This window comes from Streptopelia decaocto, assembly GCF_964273445.1.
Source record: "Streptopelia decaocto genome assembly, chromosome: 1".
Taxonomy (NCBI): Eukaryota; Metazoa; Chordata; class Aves; order Columbiformes; family Columbidae; genus Streptopelia; species Streptopelia decaocto.
Window position 1 is genome coordinate 89,050,269 of NC_138663.1, and position 26,932 is coordinate 89,077,200.

Here is a 26,932-nt window from a genome sequence, read left to right on the forward strand (position 1 = left end):
TCCAGATGATGCAACTTTCCTCTGTGCTGGAAACTGTTCTGGTACATATGAATGTTCTCTTCAGGCTAGCAAGACAGGGATCTGTTGGGATTTGGGAGATGAACCCAGGAATCCCAGTGAGATCAACTTCAGACATGGGAAACAATCAACTGTCACTTGTGGATTAGCGTAGGACTTTGGGATCAGAAGGTAAAACAGGACAACCCCGCCCTAGCTTTGCAGAGTGCATTGTGGCTGTTCCAGAAAAAAAAAAGGGAGTCATAGGTCCTGAACATGGACCTTTATGCACATACTAGAAAAGATCAAGATGCCGAGAAACACTGATGTTTCAAAACGTCTGGTCTGATGTAGGGCTCAAACAACTGTGGCTGTCAATCCACTCGACTGACCAGCATCTAGACAGAGTATCACAATGCATCAATGAAAGTTACGCATGGAATAATGCTTCTGCTGTCTGGATATGGCAGAGAAAGTATAAAACAGGAGCCAGAAATAATAATACACCATTCCTTCCAATCTAGATCAACAGAAGGCAAAGCACGTTCAGAAAAGTGATCCCCAGAAAAATGGAAAGAAAAATGAAAAAATAATTCACATATATATGCGTACACATGACGGCTGTTTATAACAAACTGATTTATAATTGAAGCTAACCACTAACACATGAAATGCCATTCTCCTCAGTACTCTGGAACACGACCACTGTTTTCCTGAATGCGTTATGGGTTATAAAAGACTCAATGACTTGCATCAAGGATCCGCAAGCATAGCATGCCAGACTATAATTTTCTTCTTAAACGAGACACACTGCTAAAACCTCAGCAGGTGGATAGAGATACCACAATTCAGTAGTGAAAAGTTCCCCTAATCACCTTTCCAGGGGCACCTTATCCCAATGCAGAGCAACATTTCTGATGTATTGAAAACTGAATGGATAGTGAGAGCAGAAAATCTACACCTTTTCCAGATACTGTGGCTCTAAGCACTCAAGCCTGCTGCACGCCCTTCAAAATCTGCCTGTGCGCCATCTCTGGGACCTGCACCACAGCTTGCTGACCTCTGTTTTACAGAGGAAAATAATAGTAATAATATAAAATGGTAGTTTACAGGTATCTGCTGCTAAAACAAAGCTGGATCTAGCTGATGATAAGGGTTGTGTGCTACAATTAACAGCCAGGCTGCCAGCAGCTACAGCGTCCCTGTGCTAAGATAGAACACAGAATCACGCTGATGCTGGCAGGCTAATGAAAACAAAGAGGCTAGCAACCCTCTATTGGCTGAATAAGACTTGGGAGAGTAAGAATACATGCCGAATGCAATAGCTCTGAACAGCGACACTTCTGTCATGAAATAAACAGGTCTGCTGTGAAATAACTGATGTGCGTACTTAAGATGTAAGTTTCATCACCAGTTTGTAAAACACAGATATCATGACTTAAAATACAGAAATGTAAATATTTATACTTCCTTATAATTCAAATATAACAAGGACTGAGAAAAAATTGCAACTAAAAAAAAAAAAATAATAATCCAACTGTAGGCATAGTTCAGTCAGGCTCTAATAGCTGTTTAATAGTGGAAAACTAATTTCCTGCTGTGTTGCCTTATTTCCTGAATATGGGGAACTTGGGCAATCCTGGCTGTGCCCCTCCCAGCAGCCAGTGAGATCAGCCTAACTGGAGCAGGAATGTTACAATACTGTTCAGTGAAGCCACTGCGGTAGGTACTTCAGTAATGCTGCTGTACTGGGTGCAGTGGCAATGCTGCACAATCACAGAATCACAGAATGTTCGGGATCGGAAAGGACCTCGAAAGATCATCTAGTCCAATCCCCCTGCTGGAGCAGGAACATCTAGATGAGGTTACACAGGAATGTATCCAGGCGGGTTTTGAATGTCTCCAGAGAAGGAGACTCCACAACCTCCCTTGGCAGCCTGTTCCAGTGTCTGTCACCCTCACTGTGGAGAAGTTTCTTCTCAAATTTAAGTGGAACCTCTTGTGTTCCAGTTTGAACCCATTACCCCTTGTCCTACTGGTGGTTGTCACCAAGAAGAGCCTGGCTCTATCCTCGTGACACTCACTCCTTATATATTTATGAACATTAATGAGGTCACCCCTCAGTCTCCTCCAAGCTGAAGAGACCCAGCTCCCTCAGCCTTTCTTCATAAGGGAGATGTCCCACTCCCTTCATCATCTCTGTTGCCCTGTGCTGGACTCTCTCCAGCAGTTCCCTGTCCTTCCTGAACTGAGGGGCCCAGAACTGGACACAATATTCCAATAGCTGCCTGCATCAGCTATGTAGCCTGGGGGAACTTGCCAGATCTCCAAAACAGCAGAGATAATGTTATGGTAAAGGTTTCTGTGTCCAGAGATATTTAGAAACACAGACTTGAACGATCTCTCTCTCAAAAAAAAAAACCCAAAAAACAAAAAACACCCACAAACTAACAACCTCTATTCTTCTAGTTCAGAAATTTCTACAATTTCAGAGGTCACCTAGGTCACCTATTAATCTTACTCAGCTGTTTGTGACCAGCTCTGTGTACCTCAACCCTGCAAATTGGTCTGGCCTGCTGAGGAGCCAGAATAATGTCAGGGCAGGGAGAGACACTTAGAAGAAGATATTCTCAGGTCTCAGACTGAGAGCTGACCTTGTCTGTTTTATGATTTAATGCACACAGTACTATGAGTCAAATGACCAATAGCTTTAACCATTTAACCCCTTCAAAAATTGTGTATTGCATCAATTCACAAATTTGACTTAAATGCACAAATTTCCAAATATTAGCTCTCTTTTACTTTTTTTCTGGGCTTTGAATGTTCAGTTCTAATATCTGAAAATCCCCTTCGGCAGCAGCTTGCCTTTACCACTCCAAGAAGCAGAGCTTTAAGCAAATACCACGGAATCAGAACACAACAGCAGTCCTGGCTATGCGCACCCAGAAACCAGGCTATGACTCAGAGTTTCCTGACTAATTGCTCAGAGAAAAAGCATTTCAGTACCAGTGATGGCAGAAAATGCGTAAATACTCTCTAAGCTCAAAATTTTCCCACAGAAATGTGGAAGATCTGAGGGTATGGTTTTATGTGGACATTGGCATATTTAAATTACTGCAATTAGCAAGTTGTCAATGAGGTTAATATGGATGAAGTAAAACCCATAATAATATCTATCCATTGCTTCTTCCTATCTCTCCCCTTTTCTAAAGTCTCCGGTTTTTAAAAAGAAGGAAAAAAAAATCCTGCCATTTCTACTTCTTATTGAATTAGTACTAGTCAATTAGTGGTTTTAATTGAAACTATACCAAATGGAAACAATTAAAAATAATTATACAAAGCAGCTATACAATAATTCATCTTTGGTGGGCTTCACAAACACTAACACATTAATTCAAACTCAGACATAAAACTAAAGAAGCAAAACTAAAGATAATGTGAGAGGAAGGTTAAGTGACAGATCACTGATTTTTACCAACACAGACTGCAAGTTACATTAATGAGGAGCTTGCTCTGTCAGTGTGGATGCCTTTTTCTAGCATGACACAGACACACACAAACTTAAGTGATGCCACTTCAAAACTTTACTGCAACACAACAATATTGCTTTAAGCATGCTACTAATAGGCTCCTTCAGAACTGCCCTTCATTCCTCTCCAACTGCTGTGCTACTGGGCAAAATAGAGCCCACTCCTGTAGCACACACCTGCCCAAAATCCCTGCTACCAAACTGCTGATGAACAACTGAAGACCTGCATCTTTCACCATCATCCTAACAAGTGTTATCGCTACGTACCAATAATGTGATTCATAACTTCATTTTATTTCCAGATTACTTATCCCTTCTGAGCAATCATAGTTATCAAAAGGGGGAAACCAAGATTGGAGCTATGGGAAGTATTTACGGTAAAAAACTTACATTTATTGGCTTGCAAGGGATCATGTTGATACACTCAAGTAAAAGCCAAAAGCAACAGCCTCACATCCTGCCATTTAACTGGCCCCAAACAAAAGTTCTGGAAATGAAATCTGAGAGGTGAACAGAAGAACCAATTATTGGAAGAGAAGCAAGCTGAATAACTTAAGTAGCAGCTCAATTTATTTGCATATAAGTTCCTAAGTTTATTTGCATACTCTAGCTACATGCATTGCAACTTTACTCATTTCCCAGGGTTAATCAGCGTGGTGCATAAAAATTCTTCAGAATCACTTCCATTACAGGTTGGAAATATATTTAACAAACTGTTGAAAATATGTATAGAAATAAATACATAAAAATCAGAAGTCTGCCTTTTTTTATTAAAAAAAAAATGCTATCCCTATCAACCTTATGCATATAGTCTCTGAACTCCAAAGCACAAGCAAGGGAGGAGAAAGGAAAATAGAACAATAACCAATGTTTTCCAGCAAATCAGTTTGTCCATGCTTCCCAAGTAATTGCTTATTTACTGAGAGCTTGTGAAGCAGCACTGTCTCCCGGGGAGCCCAGGCTCAACCATACTTGTTAAAATGTACTGGAAGAAAACAACCTGCTACCCTTCCCCAGTGCTCCTTCTTTTCATCCCATTTCTGAGCACACAAATGGAGAAAGTCTCAAGCTTTTAATTATCCTACCATACAGAGAAGCTGGTATTCAAAACACTCCATTCACTAGAGTTGAATACAGTATCATCAGTGCAACCTCTAAGACATCTCCTCTTTTCTACATTGTGCAGCATCCTTCAGATATGTATAAGATATGAACTACGATAATTAATAATTCATTATATTCTTTCAGCCACCCCCATCCCATTACCTATACCTTCCATTAAATAAAAAACAAAAATACTTTCTAAATCAACTTTTGGCAAAGGTAATGATAGTGAAAGAGAAAATTTCATTTTTTTCAATCTTGGTTTATTCTGGTAGACAGAATATAATTTCTTAACATTTCATAAACTCTGTGTAAAGTGGATTCTCTCTGTTGTTTGTGTTGCATCCCCAACTTTGAAACACGTAGGTACATAATTAGCAGTGTTTTGCTCATGTCTGTATATTGGGCAGAGTAGGCCAGGCTATCTTCTTATGTATGTTTGCAATCTCTTTCAGTTCACGCAAATTAGAAAACAGCTAGAAGGTGTTAGTTCTGTGAAGAACTTCCTGTGATGAGACACATACAAATCTTCAGTAAATATATTTTTCTGTAGGTCTGGTGTTCAGATTTCTGAAGGAAAAAGCCCTAGAGAGCGAGTTGGAGAGATTTATCTATTTATTTGCTCTATTCTTAGTTCACCGAGCACTGTTTTCTTAGAACACATAATTCCCCCTAAGATACATAGAACAAACTTTGGCTTTCCTAAAGGACCTTCTTTGTAACATGAGGCATCATGTGGGCACTTTGTGTTAGGCGAGTGCCCTGATCAAGTCAGCTGCCTTTTCCAGGAAACCATTTTGCACTGATGGATAAAGGATGTTTATGTCTCCATCTTTTATCCCTGACAAGTGACGGGTTGAAAATAGAACTAAAAATAAAAGCTAGAAGTATCTCACCATATCAAATGATTTACCTCAATTGACTGTGACACCTAATGAAACCATCCTCACTGCACTCTTACTATTCTGTGGCTAAGATTTCGAAGCTTCTTCAGAGACTTATGGTGCCATCAAAATTATCCCTTTCTGGTTGAAATAACATTAAATGTCCTAGCCCTTCAACTAGTGAGCATTTGTTTCAGCTTTGTTGTATCAAAATAAACCCAGAACTTAAAATATTTCTAGCTGTCTAGTGTCAGTGTTGACAAGTCAAGTCGGCAACATGCGACCACCTTGCAATTCAGCCCACAGGATGATTTAGGACTTTTTTGTGAGCATAGACAACACCGTTTGTGTCATGTGTCTGTCTGGTACAAAATTATCAATAGAATTTATAAGGCTGAAAATTGCAAGTCAAAGGGAAGATAGTAAGAAAAAGCATGTAGCAGTAACAAACTCTTTTAAACATCCTACAAACTACTAGGCAATTCAGTAAAATTCTGAGTACTCGAGGTCAAGAGCAACTCCGTATTTGAAACAGGATAACAAGCTTGAGCCACAATTTTCATTTTAAAAGCAAACAATCTAGGGTAAAGATACTTAAATTTGACATATTTTTATTTGCTTTTAACTCTAGGACATACTTAAGCATGTGCTTATTTTTTTATCTTGATTTTTTTCTACCTTTCAGAATTTATAATAATTATCCTTATGTTTTCCAGATTCTGCAATTACAAGGGTATCAGCTGACTTTGTTATCTTAAGTACAATAAGAGTTTTTCACCTAACTGAAACCTGGAGCCACACTTGTACCCCAGTGTAGAAAACTTGGTTTGCAAACATTTGGAGCAGCCACAAGCTAATGACAAATCACTGCAGCTATGGGTAGTCACAGAATGTCAATTACAGGTCAAATTAAACATCAGGTTCTTTTATGATCTACCAAAAGAACGATTACACTTTGCATGGTTTTCTTCTTCTTTCTCTTTTAGTTGTCACAATGAATTGCCCCCTAAAAGAATGATACTTTATTACATTATAATTGAACATAATTGTTGACATGCTAGTCCATTGTCCCTACTTAATATATTGCCTGCCAGCAGGATGTCCTTTTAACAGGAAAATAAAAGCCCTCCATGTATTTTCTGAGCAGCAAAAAGAAGGAACATGGGTTTTGGCATATATATTCACAGGGGCTTTTTTTTTGTTGAAGGACAGTAGCAAGACTTAGATTTTTATTTAGAATTTATAAGTCAGTGCAGGTCTTCACATATCATCTATTTAAAATACAGAGTGTTTCAAAAAGAAGGACCAAATTTCATGATGGCAACATGTTACACAAAAATTTACAAACAGTTTAATGAGTTATCAAATTTTAGTAACCTTTTAATAAATGCTCTATGTTCCCTCCATGTTCTGTTGTACGGACAACAGAAACGATAGCTGAATTCGCCCCAAACACCTCTCAATTTGGTCCGCCTTTTTGAAACACCCTGTAGTTCTATGGCTATTTAGTCTAACTAAGAAACATTGAAGACAGCTTTCATAAAAGTTAAATTAATGGAAAAATTAATTTAAAAAAAAGTTAAATTAATGGAAAAATTAATTTAAAAAAAAGTTAAATTAATGGAAAGAACGCACACCAAAAGTAGAGAATCTTTATAAAATATTATTAAAAATCTTCAACTGCTTTAGCGTAAACTGAGCTCAATATTTGCTGTGAAACAACTATTTCGTAGGGGTTTTTTTGTTATTTAGATTATGCTTTTAACAGATGTTCCACTTTTCTAGAACCTAACTGTTGGAGTGCTCATGTGGTCAGGGAGAAGAATGAAGTACGACTCAGCTTTGAGAGTTAGGAAGAGAAATTCCATCCCGTTGAATTAAAAGCTCTGCAAGAACTGAAAGTCCAGGGAAAGGAAGGCAAAGACAACTTCATGTTCATTTCTTCTCTTCCTGATCTGCTCTTACTCCAGCAACTGCCCTAGGGACCACAGCAATTACTTCATCTGTATTCCGGTATATGATGTGACTACTCTCCTAGCACACTATTTAGGCCAAGAAAGGCTCTTCAGGAAGTTGCCTAAAGTCTGTTACTCGATTGCTTATTTAAATAGAGGATTGTCTCATTATTAAAGTATTTGACAACGTGAAACTGTAGGACTCTCTACCATTTTTGTAGAGGCAAAATATCTATCACACTGTTGAGTATATAAACTATTATCATCAAATGATTGAACATATGAAAATTGTTCAGTAATTTTCTGACGTTCATACGTTATTGTTTACTTTTTGTTATTGTAGAACAATAACCACAGCGAAACACAACACTCCCAGTTCCTTAAAAATGTACTTATCAGCCTATGATCAAATTGGAAAGTTGAGTTCTACAATCCTTCGTAGCAACAAAATGCAAAAGACACAACGAACAACATTTCTCCCTTTTGACAGACATGACCTCGCAGACTTTAGAAATTCCTGACTCTGACCCTTCTGCATTTGGGACAAGACCTGGAAACACACCATCTCCCTACAAACCCTAATTATTATGGGAGCCTCTAAGAAAGGAAGAAGCTGCAGGATGCAAGTTTCCTCAAGTAAAGGAGCAAGGGACTGAGACTACCTAAGAATGAAAACACAACCCAGACAAGGTAGAAAAGAAACATCTAGCCACAGATGATCTAGCCATCTAGCTATCAGAGATCAATCTGTCATTCCTTCATCACACTTTTCTTCCCTTCATCAATCACAACCATGTAGATGAAGTAGACAGACAATGATCATGTATGATTAATTGAAACAGACTGTTCCTATTAACTTCACATAAAAAGTTACATTATTTTTGCTGCATTTTGTTATATAGAGCCACCTAAACTGCACATTTTTCTTCTGTACCCCATCTTCAATCTTGTTCTCATGAGAACACCTATCTCAAGATTTATGCCCTGTTTTATCAGATGTAAGAGGCTCACATATGCAATGTAGGTACAAAAATAATTGAGATATATCATCTGCTAATCATAGTCTCATAATCACTTCTGTTGAAATTATATGCTTACAAAAATAAGTACTTCCTTAGAGCAAAGTATTCAAGTCCTTCCCCACCCCTTACTGCCCCTCAAAACATGGTACAAGTCTTCTGTAATTCTTCCTATCCTGCTCTTCTGCTGAAGCAAGAGATGGAGGATAGCCAAAAGGAAAAATGTTTTTGTAAATGGAATATTCACCTGCAATCCCTTCTCAAATTTGCAGAATCCTTTCTTGATGCAGATATGTAAAAACAAGTGAGCATACTTTTGTGTCTATATCTGTTTTCTAATGAGATCTGATATCATAATAAGTGTGCAGCAAGCTGGGGTATTTTAATATACTTCCCTCCTCGTTTCTATGCAACTTTATAAAAGTTTCATTAATCTTTGCCATCAACCACAGGAAAGCAATAAAATATGTATAACAAAGTAAATAACAGCACTTAATAACAGTCTGCACCTTCATTTCAGCTCCAGTCTTAAATATCAGTTTCTGAAAATAAAAAGGCTACTTTCCAGAAAGGCTAATTAGCTGGTTAGTCAGACTGTTCAGGTAAGCTAGGGGAGTACACCACAAGCCTTTTATAGTTGCTGGAGATGAAAAGTATCAGATAAAATTTTTGGAACAACATGGGAATTTGATGTGAGATGAAGAAACACCACAGTTTTCAGTATTCACTTTTTTTCATGCTCTGATGAGCCATTGTTCATTGAGCTCATTGTTCTGGCCACAGCTAGAAAACTTGATCTTAGCATTGTAAATAAAAAAACAGTAGATGATTAACCAAAGCAGAAGACACGCACAGAATGAACTGGAAGGTTGGATGTAACACCTGTGGTATGGAAATAGAAAAAAGAAAATTGTACTAAAGCCTCAAGCTCACAAAACCACAATAAATACACACAAATGAATTAAAAACTCCTCAAGTGTAGGGTTATTTTTTTCTGTTCAGAGTTAAAATAAAATTAATCTTTTTTTCCCCATGAAATGGGATTTCTGCATCCAACTTTATATAGAAGATACTTATTTAAAATGTTATACAAATACCTACTATAACTTTATAGATTCCTAAATCTTTAGCCTGCACATGTATTCCTACATAAACTTTGTAGGAGCAAAAGAAGCACTTGGACCCAAGATTAGGAAGGTAAAGGAAAAACAAACAAACAAACAAAAACACTAAATAATTTCAGATGAAAGTCACTTCAAGCAGCCTCTATCTGATAGGCAAAAACCATTTACTATAAAGACTGAATTATAAATCTTACCCAAACATTCTTCTACAAAGAGGAAAACCATGGTAGCCTACAGAAAGTTCACACTGGGTCTAGGAAGTGCTGCAAGATTTCTGTATCAACTCAAGAGCTCTTACGAGTTCGTAGGTCCTCTCTATATCCTAATTCCTTCATATAGTGTATCATTAATGCTTACTCTGACATTTGATAGCTACCTCTCTTTTCACTCCACTGTCCCCAAATATGTTACAGAACACTTGTCAGCACTGCCTACAAACATAGCTCTATCATATTTGCCAGCCCTAGAGCGACAGAGGACCCTAAATGTATGTCTGTCTTGGCTTCCACTTGCCCCTTCCTTGCTTCCTAGTATCTACACAGTCTTACAAAAGAGAGTTTTATTTACAGATATGGCCAGGCTTTTTGAGATTAAAAAAAAACAAATTATAAGAACTAAAAGGTATAAAACAATCCTGGTCCAAATACTAGATAACTGACATCATACTATGAGGTCCCAAGACTGATCAGAAGTACTAGGGCCAGGGACTCAGGCTGTATAGCTACTCCATACTTTCCCAGTGTTCTCTCTTATTCTGAGCCACTATCATCTCCACATCCCACCACTTAGGCAGTAGAATAGGTTAGGTTTGATTCGTTTCAGATCCGCAGGCTGTGGTCAAGGGGCAGCTTATGGTGCTGGTAGTGTCCACACCTGCACAAAGAGTCCATCATGGTAGGGTCTGGTTTTGGTTGTGCTTAACAACCTCAATACCACATAGCAGGAGTGTTACTTGCTGATCCATCACCAGACAAAGCAGCTTGTTACTGGGACCACTGCATGTGTTATCAATGTATCTGGTGAAGTTTCTGTGGAAAACTGTCAGGGACGTAAGTAGATTTTCTGGCATGGGCAGGAAGCCAGAATGCTGGGCAGAAAAAGTACTAAGTCCTGCTTTCTTATTTATCATACAATGATGTCACTTTGATTATGATTTGTCCTAATTTTTCTATATCTTTGAAATCAAGGACTTAAGTAATCTCAAAAACTCCAGTGTACAGAAACTGGGCCTTGTTTGGTTGACTTGCCTTGCTGAAATCAGCGGGTACTTAGAACTGAATGATGAAACTACGTAACATATTTTAAATAGTACGATCAAAGTTTTGTTGGAGACAGAACTGAGCACACTGTATAGGTTCTTGCTTTTTTTACCAGCATTTTTTTTTAACTTTTATTTCCCCACAGAATATTTGGCCTTCTTGCTTTCTGTAATTGCTTTGCAACCTGTACAGGTGAAACAAGACTATACTATTTGGGGTAAATACCATTGAGCTCTTTAGTGATATCTAGTGCAGTGGAATTGCTTGTGTTCAAGATTTTTCAAATTCTGTTTCTAGCCCTGCCACAAACACAAGCAGAGTGTAACACCTCCTGGTGCACTGCAGTTCATCACAGTTCACTTGTTCTGGGCTGAAACAATTGCTGTGTTGGGGAGTACACCACAAGCCAAATGACTTTTAAAATATCGGCCATTCCTTTTTGAGTGCATTCCCATTACATTAGAGTTATTTTTTCAGTCATCTCACCCATATGATACACAGTAAACTGTAACAGCATGATTGAGAGAAAGGAAAGAATGGAGAGTGGTGTGGCAGAAGCAGCTTGAGGCATAAACTTTGCACATCTTTACTGCCAAGGTATCAAGAAAACCCTGAGTAAGCAGTAAGAGCTCACTCCCCCTTTCTTTTTCATGTACTGTTACCAGTGTGTATGAACTACGCACCTAACATCTCTTTAGCACTGAACATCTGGAGTCCTGACTCCACACTGTTTTCTTTATAGAGAATGCTTCATTAATTCGATGTTATACAAGATATCTATTTATACTGTATGTATAAGTAGTCATATTCAGTATAAATTTACACACAGATCTTCCGATCACGAAGGTGTATAATCAACGGGTGCTTTCTCACAACCACTACTACCTCAGCCCATTGGTACTGAGCACTTAAAACAGTTGTCCTTTTTGTGGATTTTCAGCAGGTGGGAGAACGACAGGCAGAATGACAAGATAACAGTCAATCTAGTGAATGCAATGGTAAAACAAAAACAAGTCTCTGGTACATAACAGCTCTTCAGTCAGCTCAGGTGATTCAAAGGCTCTGTTGGGAAGGTGAAATAAATGCAGGGCTAAAAAAGTGGGTAAAAAAAAAAAAAACTTAATTAGGAACTGCACATTTGGAATCTTTGATAACATTGATATCACAGGCTTCCCCAAATAAAGTCTTAAGAAAAAATCACAGGAGCACTAAAAAGACAATTCTAGGCAGCTCCTCAATTTTTAACCTTTTTCATCAGTACGCTTATGCCATTTAATTTTTTCTACTCTAAAATGTATTACACAATTGTGTTTTAATAATAGTTTGAGGTATTTTATTCTGAGAATTTTAATCTTAATAGCAGTTTACAAGGGAACTGTTAATGGAAGGAAGATTGATGCCCACAAGAACAAAGATGAAAAACCATAAGTAAATGAATACTAACTCTCAAAATATGGGTTATAACACAAGTTCTTGTTATGAGTACATTCCTCATCCCAGCAGGAACACAATAGCTTATGCTAGTATACATCACAAACCCTACAAATTCTGTCACAAACAAAAACTTTGGTATGCAGAAATAGTTTGGAAAATATTGCACTAGATTTAAAATCACCCTATGTTAACTAAAATATTTTGCAGGAGAAAATAACCAGTGAACACAGGAAACAAAATATTAAATGTGTGCTAGAGTGTAATCATTCAAAACTTGAAAAATTACAAGGGCTGATTTTTTTAAGTACGCACTCCAAAGAGTCACTCAGATATTTCTTAAGAAACTGTCATCTGTCAGATGACTTCAGCATGATAGTATCTGCTTACAAATAGTAACTTTCCAACTACATATATTTCAACCACTTATTTCCCAGTTTGCATAGTACTATATCAGGTTTGGTTTTGTTTTTTTTTTAATTAGGCATGACTTCTTTATCATTTGTCACAGTCTTAATGTAACTATTAGACTTTCCCAGAGCTTCTTGATTTGGACCTACCTCTTGAGAGGTACTTTCAGAGAAGACATAACCTGCCAAATAACCCATATGAAAGCCTCCTGTATCAAGTATTGAAGTTTTAATATACATGTCAATACAGACACTACAGCTACTTACTCATTTTAGTTCCCAGAGACCAACTACTCCAAGCTCTCTGGTTCACTGTTACTTTTTGAGAGAAAACTGCAGTGCCAAAGAACCTGTAGGTGTCAAAAGATATCAAAATACACACAAAATCATAAAATATTGCCACACTCATTCTTGAACCAGATTCCTGAACTTTCTTAAGCATTTTCCATGACAGATGATCTGTCTAAAATGACAATATTCCCTTCCCACAGGTTACCTCTCATTTACAGATGAGTCCTTTCATCCACTGAGCACATTTTACTAACTTTAAAACAAACAGAAACAAACCCACATATATCCCAAAAACCAAGTCACCCAGAGGTGTTTACCAGCTTCAGAGAAGTTTAATGGGAAGAAGTCTTAAATTACTATAATGGGTATTTTTAATATTGGATACTTATTTATTTAAGAGTTGGTACGCCTAAGATTTCTATCACAAAAGCTTTGTAAGGAAAGGGGGTTGAGGGGTAATGACACCTCAAAAAAACTCCCTGAAACTTGAGCCAACACTGTCAGTATTACAGGAAGACAGAATTAATCACAGTTTTAAACACTACAGAGCAAGAAGAAACCAGTAAAATAACTGGGAATGGGGGTGAGGCAGGATGCAGGGAAAAAGGTAGAATGGCTTGTAGTTACAGTGCAAAGCCACAGCTGCTTCAGCATCCTACCCCTGTAAACAGCAGATTCACAGAGAAATTTAAGAACGGGGTAAACAACCAGTGTCTTCATAAGTTTTTTCCAGGGCTCCCCAATCAAACCAAAATTACAATCTGAAGCTACAGTAAAGAGCGAGAGGAAGAAAAAACAACAAAAATGACAGACAACAGAATACAAGAGCCTTGATTTAGCTGGATGGGATAAATAGTTAATTGCATAGTTGAATCTCATGGTTTTCCAAGTCTGCCCTTATCTACGTGGCTAAGCAAAGATGAATAGTACTGTAGGCATGTCCCAAGACCAGCTTTGCCACGTTTCTTTCAATTCACATTAAAGTCTGTGTATCTCCGTGCTATAGTTTCAGTGAAAGTATCTCTATAAAATAGCAAATGCAACAAAAAATTGATGTTCTAAGTCAGAGAGTTGCTTCCCAGAAATACTTGGAAGTAAAAGAAAGTCTGATCTATTGTCTTTATTCTTCTGAACAAAAGAATTCATACTCCACCATATTTTTGTCTCATAATATTCTTATATGAGAGTTTCTAGGTAGATGTGGCTTTAAAAAGCACGTAAGGCATATACAACTAAAATATTTTCAGACAAGTGTAACTGTTGCTTTTCCTTTCCATTTCTGTAAATTATTTTGTACCACGCAGCCTTATCCTTAACATTCTGCATATGTGTTGCAGATAACTTTTCACAGAGATAAGATTAAGTTTCTTGGTTTCTGTGTACACACAACATCAAGAGAATAGCTACATTAAAAGATCAATGGTATTTTCAGTGGCATTTCATTTTTCATGAGGCTGATAATAGTTGGCATGCATTTGTACGCACAAGCACAGTTTGTGTGAACAAACATTTTGACGAGAATTTTCAATGTGCATGGGTTATAATACAGCACTTTTTCAAGCAATAAATACTTGCTCATTTGCTCATTTAGTTCTGAAAAGTTCAGGAATTATCTCCTTAAGAGCCTTCATCCAGTAATTGATATTATCTCCCCCCAAAAAATATAAAGAGTGAAGTGCTTCCTTACATAAAGAAATGACTGTTCAGCTGCACAGGCTGTGTGTGCGTGCACAGGTAGCACCCGCAGATGCTAAACACCAGCATTCCCTTGTGTTGAGCCAGGAGGATACCTGGTGTTTTTAATTAAAATGCAGTCAGCTGAAAATCATTAATATTGCCTGAGAAAGAAAAACAACCTTTACTCTACAGGGCACGGGTAATAAAGTCTTGGATTTTTAACTTGCCGAGCTCCATCTGTGAAGGTTAAGATGAAGGTTAGCTCAGAGAGGACTGCAGCTCTATTTTGTAGACCCTATGGTTGCATATCATTCAACACGTACCAAAAGCATGTAGCTCTTGGAGGTACCAAAAGCTGAATCACAGATTTTTATTGAAAGATTACATCTCTATTTTTCTTAGAAATTAACATTACTTACTCTCTGTAGTAACAGAAATGTAAATTTAAGGCAGGCCATCTAAATAGAGCATGCTTAACTTCAGCATACTAGGCAAGACTATTGTAGACGTCTGATACTTTAAATTCTGACAACATAAGAAAACTGCAATTGATACTCTGCATAATGGAACTAAACTGAAACATCAGTATTCTGATGGAGACCGGAAAAAGGTAAAGATACTTTTATTTAAAAGTTATGTTTTCCAGTTTAAAATATTTTCATTTTGTGAAAATTCCTGTTTATTCATTTGTTAAACATACTGAGAAAAAAAAATTAAGAATCAGTATCTACCACTCTTATTTGTCAGGGATTTGCCTGGGACACGGGGTTGTCAGTGCACACCTACAACTTTTAACCTCAGTAAGGTGAATGTCTCTCAAAACTGAACGCACAGAAGCCTTCTTTAATGTTCAATACTCACAGAGTTTACCTGGATTTTCATCTAAACTTTTTCCCTAAAGATACATTATACTCCTCACTCCAACAATATAAAGATTATAACTAGTATTTGCAAAAAGTGTTTGAAATGCAAGACACATACAAATGTTAGTGCTCATGACACTCTTACAGTGCAAGCTTTTTCACTACTTAAGGAAACACACACACACACACAACCAACCAAGAAACCCCCACACAAACAAACAAACAAACAACATTTACTCAAGTTTCGTTAAACTAGAAGAGAAAGATGGAGTCCACCCATGATGTCTTCCTATGTGAGGGTTTCAAGTAACAGAAATTCAAAGACATTATACTAAAAGACAGATTCTGCATCATATCCTCACATTCTCTATTTAGGTGATGTAGCAACAGGAAAACAGCAGTACAGCAATCTGCTGAAAGCTGGAAGAATCATTTGGGATCAAATGGCTCAGCTACTGTTTAGGAAATAAGGACAGTACCACTTGTGCTGCCAAATTTCTCTGGAGCAACTGGGCAATATATTTAACCCCTTTGTGCTCTAATTCTCCGTTTAGTAAAACTGGAATGCTTCATGTCATCAGTCTGCAAGTATAGAGATGTATTATTTGAGCCATAAAACTACACCGTATGATAGAAAATTACAAGTACAACAGTAACAGGAAAAGTGAGAAAAATCCAAGCAATTATATATTCAGTTGAGCTTTTCAAAGAAATAGTAGAATGTTTAGGAATTTCAGATATCTACCCAATATCTAATAGAGTTTATTTTTTCTTAAACAAAGTTATTACAAAAATAAACAACAAATCTAAGAATGTGAGGATAATTGTTCTGACTGCAGTACTTACATTTAATCACTATAGATACACTTGTGCTTCTGCACCTATGGATCTCCAGTCTCCGTCCACAGATTTCCTGTTACAGCACACACATCTCCCCGCCTACAACCTCAAAGCCAAGACCATCTCAGTTTGCCTTTCATTTGTGAAAGTCTGTTCTCCCTTTATTTTCTTCAAGAAAGGAAAACTTCATTAGTCTTTTCCTTATGTTAACTTATTTCCAATTCAAACTGTTGTTCCTATTTTATTGCCCTTGGTGAAGAATATTCTGCATTTTTCACAACTGCAAGGATAAGGCTGCTTTGTAGAACTGACTAATATCCTACAATCTGAAAATTCAATTAATTTAGAATGTCTCTTAGTGATTAATAAAACCTTTTACAGAATTGGGTGTTTCATCTGTATTCATAACCTGACACTAATTACTTTCTTAATTCAGCAAGTTATGCAGCACAGACTATAAAACATTTATGCTAAGATATTGTAAATTTAATTATTAAAATCCGATAATATTATCAAAGTTTGTCTCATATTCTAGTCTAGCTTTATAATTAAATGCTACACATCTACAGGCTAAATGAACTGGGCAAGAGAAGTAGACAAAGTTTAGTAGATTCTTGCCCCTGCAGAGAAATTGAGGTATTTTGTTAGGGAATGACAGACTTGATAGGACACTGATGGAACAGTTGTGGCAGCAGTCAACATCAAAACATGCAGCATGTGATGTAAAGAAACCATGACTTTTGAGGGCATATATTTTTTCAAAATATGCATTTGTATGCATTTTTGTAATTTTATGAAAAAAAAAATCACATCAGTGTTTTGGATTGACATATTAGCATGGTCTGCTATTTGTACTCACAGAGAAGTGCTCGGAAGAGTCTGAGCAAAGTGCTCGAAAGGGCTGTGAAGCTCAACTCAAAACTGAGAGGAATTTGCACAAAGACATCCCAATTTCCACTGCAAACTAAGCCCTTGCTTGTTTAATAACATGAGAAAAAATTCTACTTTTCAGTATTTTTTTTTCCTCCAAATTAAAACCAAAAGAAAACCCATATTCAAATGAGCTTTGTGATAGCTGTAACATGCTGACTGGATAAAAACCACTAAAGTGGAAAAGCAAAAAACAAACCAGAACTTTCTTCAAAGAGTGACAGTTATCTACTGTTCACCAAGTGACACTTGTCCCACAATTTTATCTTTAATCACATACAGCACATATATCACTGCCTTCAATAAAAACATATTCTTCTATTAGTTTTGTTATAATCTTGACAAAAAAACGTGGTCAGCTCATGCCCAGTTTCCAGATTCAGTACTCATACACAGCCATCACAGATTCCAATGCTTAAAGAAAACTCTTTGGTTTTTAAATCATGCTTATTTTTCATCTTTTGTAGAGATACAGTTCACAACCACACCTTGCACTTCAAAATTGTATTTATTCAAAAATAAACATTTTATTTCACTTGCTGATCAAAGTCTGTCTCTTCCCTCCTACAGCAGTGCTGCAAGTAAAATAGCCTCCGATATTAGAAGTATATTTGTTCCAGTAAAAGTGCATATTGTTCATTTTTAACAGAAATAAAGATGTCAGCGACTTATCTATTTCTAGTTCATTCAAATGGTACTTTCCAGTGGCAACACGCAAATACCACTTCCAAGGTACATTTAATGCAGGTTTTATGTTACAATGCACGACATAAACCACAGCCTTGCAGAATGACTAAGCGTCCATAGCACTCCTTTATTTGAAATAAGTGTTTCTGAAAAGAACCTAGAAGACAAAATGAGCCACAACCAGCATTCCTCAATGGCTGTTTGAATTTCCCTGCACCATTTCACAGCTCTGTACTTCCCAGTGATCATCTTCAGATGATGCTGCTGGCAGAGTTACCAGTGCTGGATCAACTTCCTCCAATTATGGAAATTGTACGAGCAATGAAAATCAAAATACATCTTTAGCAATGAAAGTCAAATAGTAAAGTGGTAAAATCTATCATTTTGTGTTGGTTTGACTGAAAATGGGTACATTTTCTTTGTGCAGTTAGAAACCTTTCTTTTTCATAGCTAGCGCATTCATTATTTGGACTTAGTTTGAGAACAAGCAGATAACACCCCAGCACAGAGCTAATGTTTTTAATTGCTCTGGTCTGAGAGCCAAGGGCATTCTGAGCACCCTGCCCACAGGTGTGAGGCGTTGAGGAAGGAGGGCAGAGATGGGGCAGAGCTTGACTGACATCCAGATCAACAAGGGTATTCCATCCCGTTAGAGTCATGCTAGTTATTTAAGAATGTCAGGGTGTTCCAGTTGGCTCTCTCTTGTTCTTCCACTTCCTCTTGCTATAAAGCTGGGGGAGTGCAGCCAGGACATTTAGTCCAGTCTTTTGCCATCCTGCAGACACCTCTGGGCTTTTCTGCCTTTTTCCTTTCTTTTTCTCTCTCTGGGATCAACCTTAGGACCAGGCATGGCTCGCTGGGATTGGCTGCTCAGTTGTGGACAGAGTTAATGAGAAATTGCCTTGAGTATATTTTATTTCTATTTTATATATATTTAATAGTAGTGTATTAGTATTTTGTTATTTTATTAAACTGTGTTTATCCCAATCCAAGTTTCTCCCTTCCCTTTTGATTCTCTCCCCTATTGGGAGGGGTGCCCTAGTTTTGTTAAAAACAAGACCAGTTTCTCTTTTAGTGAATTTACCTTTCAGCCAAGTTCTTCTTAGTAACTGCACTATTCTGAAGTTGGATACATGTTTTGGTAGACATAGCAATGGAATGCAAGGTCACTGATAACGATGCATGTCCTGTAAGTGAGAGGAGCAAGGAGGAGCGAACTGAACAGGTGACTAAAACTGACCAACTAAGTATTCCATCCCAACCACATCATAACACCATATAAAAGTGGGCGATCACGAGGGTCTTGCTCCTCCTTTAACTATAGCCGACATCTGGGAAGGACCCTGCCTGCCATCCCTGCAAATCTGAGACCTCTTGACAGACCCTGCATCCTTGAATCCAGTTCCACTTTGCTGCAGAATCCAACCCAGGACTTCCGGGTGTCAGCTCTGCAGCTGCCAGAGCACCGGGTGCTGAGCTGAGCTGGGAATTTCAAGATTGGTTTTGTATATTTTGTATTGTTTTCTCTATACTATTAGTAGCATTAGTAAAACATTTTTAATTTCTTCCAGCTTGCAAGTTCTCTCTCTCTTTGCCCTCCTATTGCCTTTCCTTAGGGGGCAGGGGTTAACAAAGCATCTGCCAAGGTTTATTGTCACTCTGCAATCAAACTTTGCCGGGGGGAAAAGGGGAAGGGGAGGGGTGGGGAGGGGCGTGAGCCAGTGGCTATTGTGGTTGTATTCCTAGCTCAGGTTAAACCACAACACATTTGCATTTCTTATTTCTCAGTATAGACAAATCTACAGTAGAAAGGAGACCCTAAGGAAATAAAACTAGGATAGTTTCCTCTTAGTTAAATCTTACTTCAAGAGTTTTCATTACCATTATGAGTCAATAATCATTTATCTGTGTAGAAAGAATAACGTTACACAAAACTACTGCAAGTGTTAAGAACATTTTATGTGTTGGAAGTAATCCGGGATAGGAATTAACATGTGAGATATACTTTTAATCCAAAGACCTGCTACGTCACACGCGTGCTGCAAGTGTCAGGGTATCCCACACAAAAGTGCTTTTTAGAAGCATATGCTCTTCGGAGTCTTCTGTATTCTTCAGTACGGAATCTGGTTACTGCTCAGAATTAAACAATGGTTTATTCTGGTAGCATCTTAAAAGCCAGCATACTTGTGATAAAACAGAACACTGAAGTTCATGATTTAAAAGCATACCTGCTCAAAACAAGTTAAAAACAAAACAAGTCCGCTACCTTCTGCTTGCTTGGCACTGAAGAACTGAATGGGAAAATAGCTGACTAACTTGACTAAAGACACTTCCCTGAAGAAAAAAAGCATGGCTTGTGTTACATGTGATAGGATTTCATAGAAATCTGAATTTGGCTTTAACAATTTTATTTTCAATGAGTTACAGAAGGTACTTCAAGATGCACTTTGTAAGTGTAATAAAACAGAAAAATGAAAAATTATTACTAATACTGCCTTATGATTTTTTCTTTCTTTCCCCTAAAAGAACAATAACCATAAGGAGTGGTGAAGCACTGTAGTCACAGCTATAAATACTTCTCCATCATTCTAAGATTCTAGATGCATCATTACTCAAAATCCAGAATTAGTGCCCCAAAACAAGAAGTTTGCACGTGGTGTTTATTATTTAAATTTTCATATTTTAAAGCACTATGAGCCAGCTCTGCATACATGTGTCTTCAGTCCAGCATGGAGCATATATAACACTAAAATAGACTTACTAAACAAGAGTTCAGCAAGTCAGCTGGTTACATATCACACAAAACAGTGCTTTTTACTACAATCCAGTTAGCCCGCCTCTCTACAACCCACCAGTAGCACACTGAGTAAGTTCTCCCTACTCTTCTTAAAAAGTTCGCGATGCTGCAGAACAGTAGTGGTGGACTGCATGACCACGGGGGAAGGGAGGGATAAATAAATAAATGAATACTTGAACAGGCATCTGGAGGTCATCTACTCCCACCTCTTCTACCCAGCAGGGCAAACAGCAGATATAGATGAGGGTGCATGGGATCTTGCTCAGCTCATCGGCTCAGCTGGTCCCTCACATTTTCTGTACACATCTGAACACAATTTCCAGAGTTAAAAATCAAACCTTTCCACATGCTATTTTTAATATGCAGTTTGCACACAGTGACCCTCTTCTGGAAGCTAACAGACTCCAAAATAGCTGCAAGTTATTCCAATGAACATCCGCAAGCATGTTTGATTTACTGCTACTGATGTCTCCTGTGCTTCCATTACATTATCTTAGGGACTTAACCAAAGACCACACTTATCTCTCTTTGGTTAATATTAAAAAAAAAAAAAAAAAAAAAAAAAGAAGAAGAAGAAGAAAAATTACACACTCATAGCTGATTTTTTGTGATAAGCAAGAATAAAAATGCTCCTCTTCTGTCATCAATTGTGTAACACCCATATTGACTCATATCTATATTCAGTTAAATTACATCAAGCAAGAGCAGGGAATCATACTAAGAGTCACTTGGTGTCACTTTTGCCCTTTGCCATATATTCTTGGGAATGTACTTCCACTGCACAGACAACTGTTGATCCTCAATACATCCTGCAGTAATAACAAACTGTAATTGTTTTGCAAACTTTACAGGGAAAATAAGACTGTACTAAGACCGGTGGTAAATATATAGCACATTTAGTAAACACACAGGAAAATGCAGTTAGACAACAGAAGATACCAGTTAAACACACTATTTCCAAATTGTGTGTTGGAAGATCACGTCTCTTTTTAAAGTTTCATCATGAGAAACTTAAAAATGCAAATACTATGAAACAAATGAAGTGTATTTAAAAATACATCCAAGAGAACTTTTAGATGCTACTTTTTCCTCATTAATGCCTACCTATGACTTCTATGAGCAATACAGAAATTTTCCAGTTCCCTGGGAAAAATAAACTCTCTAGCTGAGACTTCATTCAGTACTGTAATTTTTCATAGAAATGTTAAATCTAAAATATCTTTTAACATTACTTTACCGAAGAGCTACAGTTAAAATTCTCACATCAAGATATCTAACACTGAAACACTCTCCTTACAGTCCACAAGTTTAAGAGGAAGAAAATCTTCACAAATAAAAGATTCAAGTAGGATTTTTTTAATCCCTTTGCAGTTATTATGCTGCTGAATATTGATTAAGCTGTACTTTTATGTTAAAGCTTTATTTTTCCTGAAACATGTGTACTAATAATTAAAGTGCAATTAGTAATTAGTGCTTTAGCACGTGTTGCTTTAGCAACAAGTTCATACAGTATTTTGTTTCTTTATGTTAAATAGCAACTCTATCTACAGGATTGTTTTCATTTTACCTAAGACAGGCGTGCATTTAGAATCAAAACACCTGAGAACTAATTAACAGTAAGTGCTGTCCTATAAGTCTATTTCCATTTTAATTATTTTTCAATAAACTGTTTAAAATCAAAGTTTAAAGTCAAATAAGACATATAAGGAAGGCTACTGCTGGTGTTTAAAAAAGTTCTTCAAAGTTAATCTCATTCTCACATTAGCATTCTCCTTTTACAATACAGTCCACTATTTTCCTAATACCAGATTTTAGAACTCTTTTGAACATTGACATAATTGTCAAAATACTTTGCCTTAATTAAAAAAAAGAAAAAAATGAAAGAAAAACTAAAACAATGCAACAAGAAATATAGTTGTATGTGTTAGCTCATTTGGGAAAAACAAAATTATGATAGAACATAAGCTAGGAAGTCAATTCCGTATTTTAAATACAACTGGAAAGCTGTCTAACACCCACGTAGTATCCCAAAAGACAAAGAGGTATGCTTAACAGATATACAAAAAGGAGTTGAAAAATACTTCATACATGAAATAGACCTATTTGTGGTAACCACCAGTGTTTGGACTCAGTTTCTGTTCCTCTCCAAGAAATCACTGAGAATGCAGTTTAGGGAGGTTTAAAGCTGTGGTGGTTTGAACCTGGCTGGATGTCAGGTGCTCACCAAAGCTGCTCTACCACTCCCCCTCCTCAGTTGGAGAGGGGAGAGAAAATACAATTAAAGGCTCATGAGTCGAGATAAGGACCAGGAGATCACTCAGCAATTGCTGTTATGGGCAAGACAGATTCAACTCAGGAAAATTAGTTTAATTTAGTACCAATCAAATCAGAATTGGATAATGAGAAATAAAACCAAATCATAAACCACCTTCTCCTGATCCCTCCCTTCTGTCCAGGCATAACTTCACTCTCAATTTTCTCTGCCTCCTCCCCAAGTGGCACAAGAGGATGGGGAATGGGGGCTGTGGTCAGTTCACCACATCTTTCTGCCACTCCTTCCTCCCAGGGTGATACTCCTCACGCTCATCTCCTGCTCCAGCATGGATCCAACTGTGCAGCCCTTCAGGAACAGACTGCTCCATGGAGCCACAGGTCCTGACAGGAGCCTGCTCCAGCATGGGCTTCCCACGGGGTCACAAGTTTCTTTGGGCATCCACCTGCTCCAGCATGAGGACCTCTATGGGTTGCAGGTGGATCTCTGCTTCACCGTGGACCTCCATGAGCTGCAGAGGGACAGCCAGCTTCACCATGGTCCACACCATGGGCTGCAGGGGAGTCTCTGCTCCAGCACCTGGAGCACCTCCTCCTCCCCCTCCTTCACTGACCTTGCTGTCTGCAGAGTTGTTCCTCTCATATTCTCACTCCTCTCTCTGGCTGCAGTTGCCCTTGCACAGTTTTTTCCCCTGCTTCTTAACTATGTTATCCCAGAGGCACTACCACCATCACCAACGGGCTTGGACTTGGCCAATGATGGGTCTGTCTTGGAGCCAGATGACATCACCTCTATCTGATATGGGGGAAGCTTCCAGCAGCCTCTCATAGAAGCCACCCGTGTAGCACCCCCTACACTACTAAAACAAACACACACAAACAAACTTGCCATGCAAACGAAATATAAAAGCAATATATGAATGCTGCTGTCTTTAACAGATATCCATTCTTTCAACTTTTTTATACTCAATCATTTTCTATTTAACATTTCTTTTTTAAGAATTTATTTCTCTACAAACAGCATGATTGTTAACTTTTCAAACAAGACTCTGGTTTTGTCTTTATATGTACAAGATTGCCATTTTGTGGTGTGCTGAGGGCACAGCCATTGCCAAAATAAACAGCTACCAGTTGTGTCATCTGAGACAACATTTGTGCTTTCAGCTGTACTGAAAGATGGCTTACTCTGATGGACAAAAAAGTCCTAAATGAACCATTCTAGATGAACCCTTTGAGACTGCACCTCAAACCCTAACACAATATTTCATAAATGTCCTTAGAACATGAAGGATGCTTTGATATTGGCTTGCTGGGAGCAAGGGATTGTTGTTTTGAGCCTATCTTCCCCATTTTATTACTTCTTTTCTACAGCAGTCCCCCAAAGGAGCTTAACAGTTCTTCAGGTGTCTTTAGAAATCACTGTGCATAGTGAACTGATATTTGTAGGTATTAAATAGATGTACCAAATAAAATGGTTAATGACCAATATGACAAAAAAACTACACAGAAAGGTTTGAATCCCTTAAGGAAATACCTGTCTTTTAAGCAGCACAGTTGCACTGATATTCTAAATATTGATCATTTGCAGACAAAACAACAGAAAAGCAAATTAAAGTTTATCAGGTGGTGAGAAACTGACATTCTGAATCAATGAATCACTCTGTTACATTTAATCCCAATTGATTTGAGTAGTTCAGTACATCTTCCAAGCTTGTCTTTATGCCATATCGTAAAGCGTAAGGCAAATGGAAATTTATTAAGCTATGAATCCTTTATTATTAAATTCAATATGCTCTAAATGGCAGCTCAAGTTCTCCACGTTTAAATTTTTTAATACAATAAAAAGCTCTAGCTGAATTGACACGGTGGTCTAGCGGCAGCGTGATGTACTGCAGTAACGGCAACCAAAGCGTAAATCACTGCTTGTAGCTCCAAGCAGAGTAGCAAGGCCATAAGGAGTGTAGGCACAACCCAACAGAGTCCGATTGTTATCCCTGAGATCTTTAAGCAAAAGATGAAGCTGGCAGACAGAGAGAGAACAACGTCCTCCCAGCAGAATTAAAATCTCTAAGATACCATATAAAGATGAATTTATATATAATTTCCTGGTGAGGAAGCAGCCAATCGCTAATTACTGTTTTGTTACCTAGATGGACCCAAATGATAGAGACTGCAGAATTAGATGCTAGAAAATGACCTAATCAAAGAAATGAATAAAATCTTGCTATCCAACATACTTCCCATCCCCTCCAAATTACTGCTTATACAACTGGTAAGTATCAAGCAAGACTAACTTGAGTAACAGCATTGAGTATAATAAAACATGTAATAAGGATGCCTTCTTTCATCCAGATCAGTTCTCACAGGTAGTGTTGTCCTAATGAAGAACAGCAGATGCAGCTGCTGCCAGTTTTGTCACCTTCTCTGGTAATCTCAGCAATAGAGGCTGGACTGTCAGGAGGTCATGACCACCAGAGCATGCAAGCCTCACTGAAATGGAACAAGGGTTGGTGCCTAATGCCTACCAGCTGCTGCAGAAACCCTCATCACAACCATTAGCTAATGAAGAGGTGAAATCCTTATGATTAGACAGGATAGCCGTAGCTGGTGATACAAGAAATAAACAACAGAAGCTCTTCAAGAGGTAGTAAGAGACGACCAAAATGCACATCGGGAACACTTACATTCTGCACTGAACTGTTACAGCTGATAAACAAGCACCACTTTCCATTTAGCTCCTGTACAAAGACAACTTAGCTCTTGCAACTCACTCAAATGAAAACAAAGCAATGTAAGAAGCCAATTTTGAAACTAATTGCCTTTTGGATCCAGTTCTAAATTAATTTTCATATTCACAGCACCTAATAAGCAATATTGAAGCCCAACACGGAATAAGTTGTAATACTTGGAAACACCGCTGGTGTAATTCTGAAGTAAAATAATGTAAAACACTGCATGAAGAAATAGTCTTAACAGCATATTTGGAGGGGGTTGGAACCAACCAAACAACACATCACACCTAAACAATGACCCCCCCTCAAACACCACATTTTCTACTTCTTGGAAACATATCCAAACAGACTCAACTGGAGTAGCAGCATGGATATCCATAGTAGAAGCAGGGTCTGATGTGGAAATTCTTCTCAAGGTCATCTTCATTTTCCCTCGCTTTTGAGCAGTATAGAAAACAGGTCTGGAAAACCACAGAAAGCTGTATCAAATATATATATATATATATATATTTGATATTTAATGGGGCTTATTTGGTGGGTTTTGCAACTTTGCACAGAGCAGTAAGAATGCTGCATGGCACCATGTTGGCATGGTCACCAATGGTCCTTCTGTGCCACATCATCTACTTTTTCACATTACTTAAACAGCTTACTACACAGTGACTGATATAGGAAGATGAGGTAATGAATACATAGTACAGGAATTTAACTTTTCGTATGTGCTAAATGCCAAATAAATTACTGAATGTTTTCTAGTGCTTGGGTATATAGTCACAGTACCAATATTAAGTGTATGTCAGAAAAAATATGCCTGGAAAGACTCAGTTTTCAACTAAATGCTGAGCTAATTTTCACTGTCAGAAACATCTGGGAACTGATTAATTTTGTTATTAGCCTGATATTAAATCCATCTGTTGATGTTTATTTGTAATACAACTTATCATGATACTGTAATAGAGTGCAGTTCTCTAAAATTCTAGATGAAATAACACATTGTTATCCCAATGAAGTAAATGCAAATTTTGTCATAAATTCAGTAGCATAAAATATTGCCCAAAATATGCTATTCAGAATGGACTTGCTAAGCCTTCATAGAAACATGCTTAAAATAGACCAAATGTGAAATTCTAGA

At 37.7% G+C, this 26,932-nt stretch overlaps 1 protein-coding gene across 1 annotated transcript in view; it reads right to left on the reverse strand.

Annotated features, from left to right (window-relative positions):
• The window catches only part of EPHA6 (EPH receptor A6), a gene marked incomplete at its 5' end in the record, with an annotated part of 487,187 nt that overhangs the window by 377,366 nt on the left and 82,889 nt on the right, over positions 1 to 26,932 (reverse strand). The gene's annotated exons all lie outside the window — the stretch shown is intronic.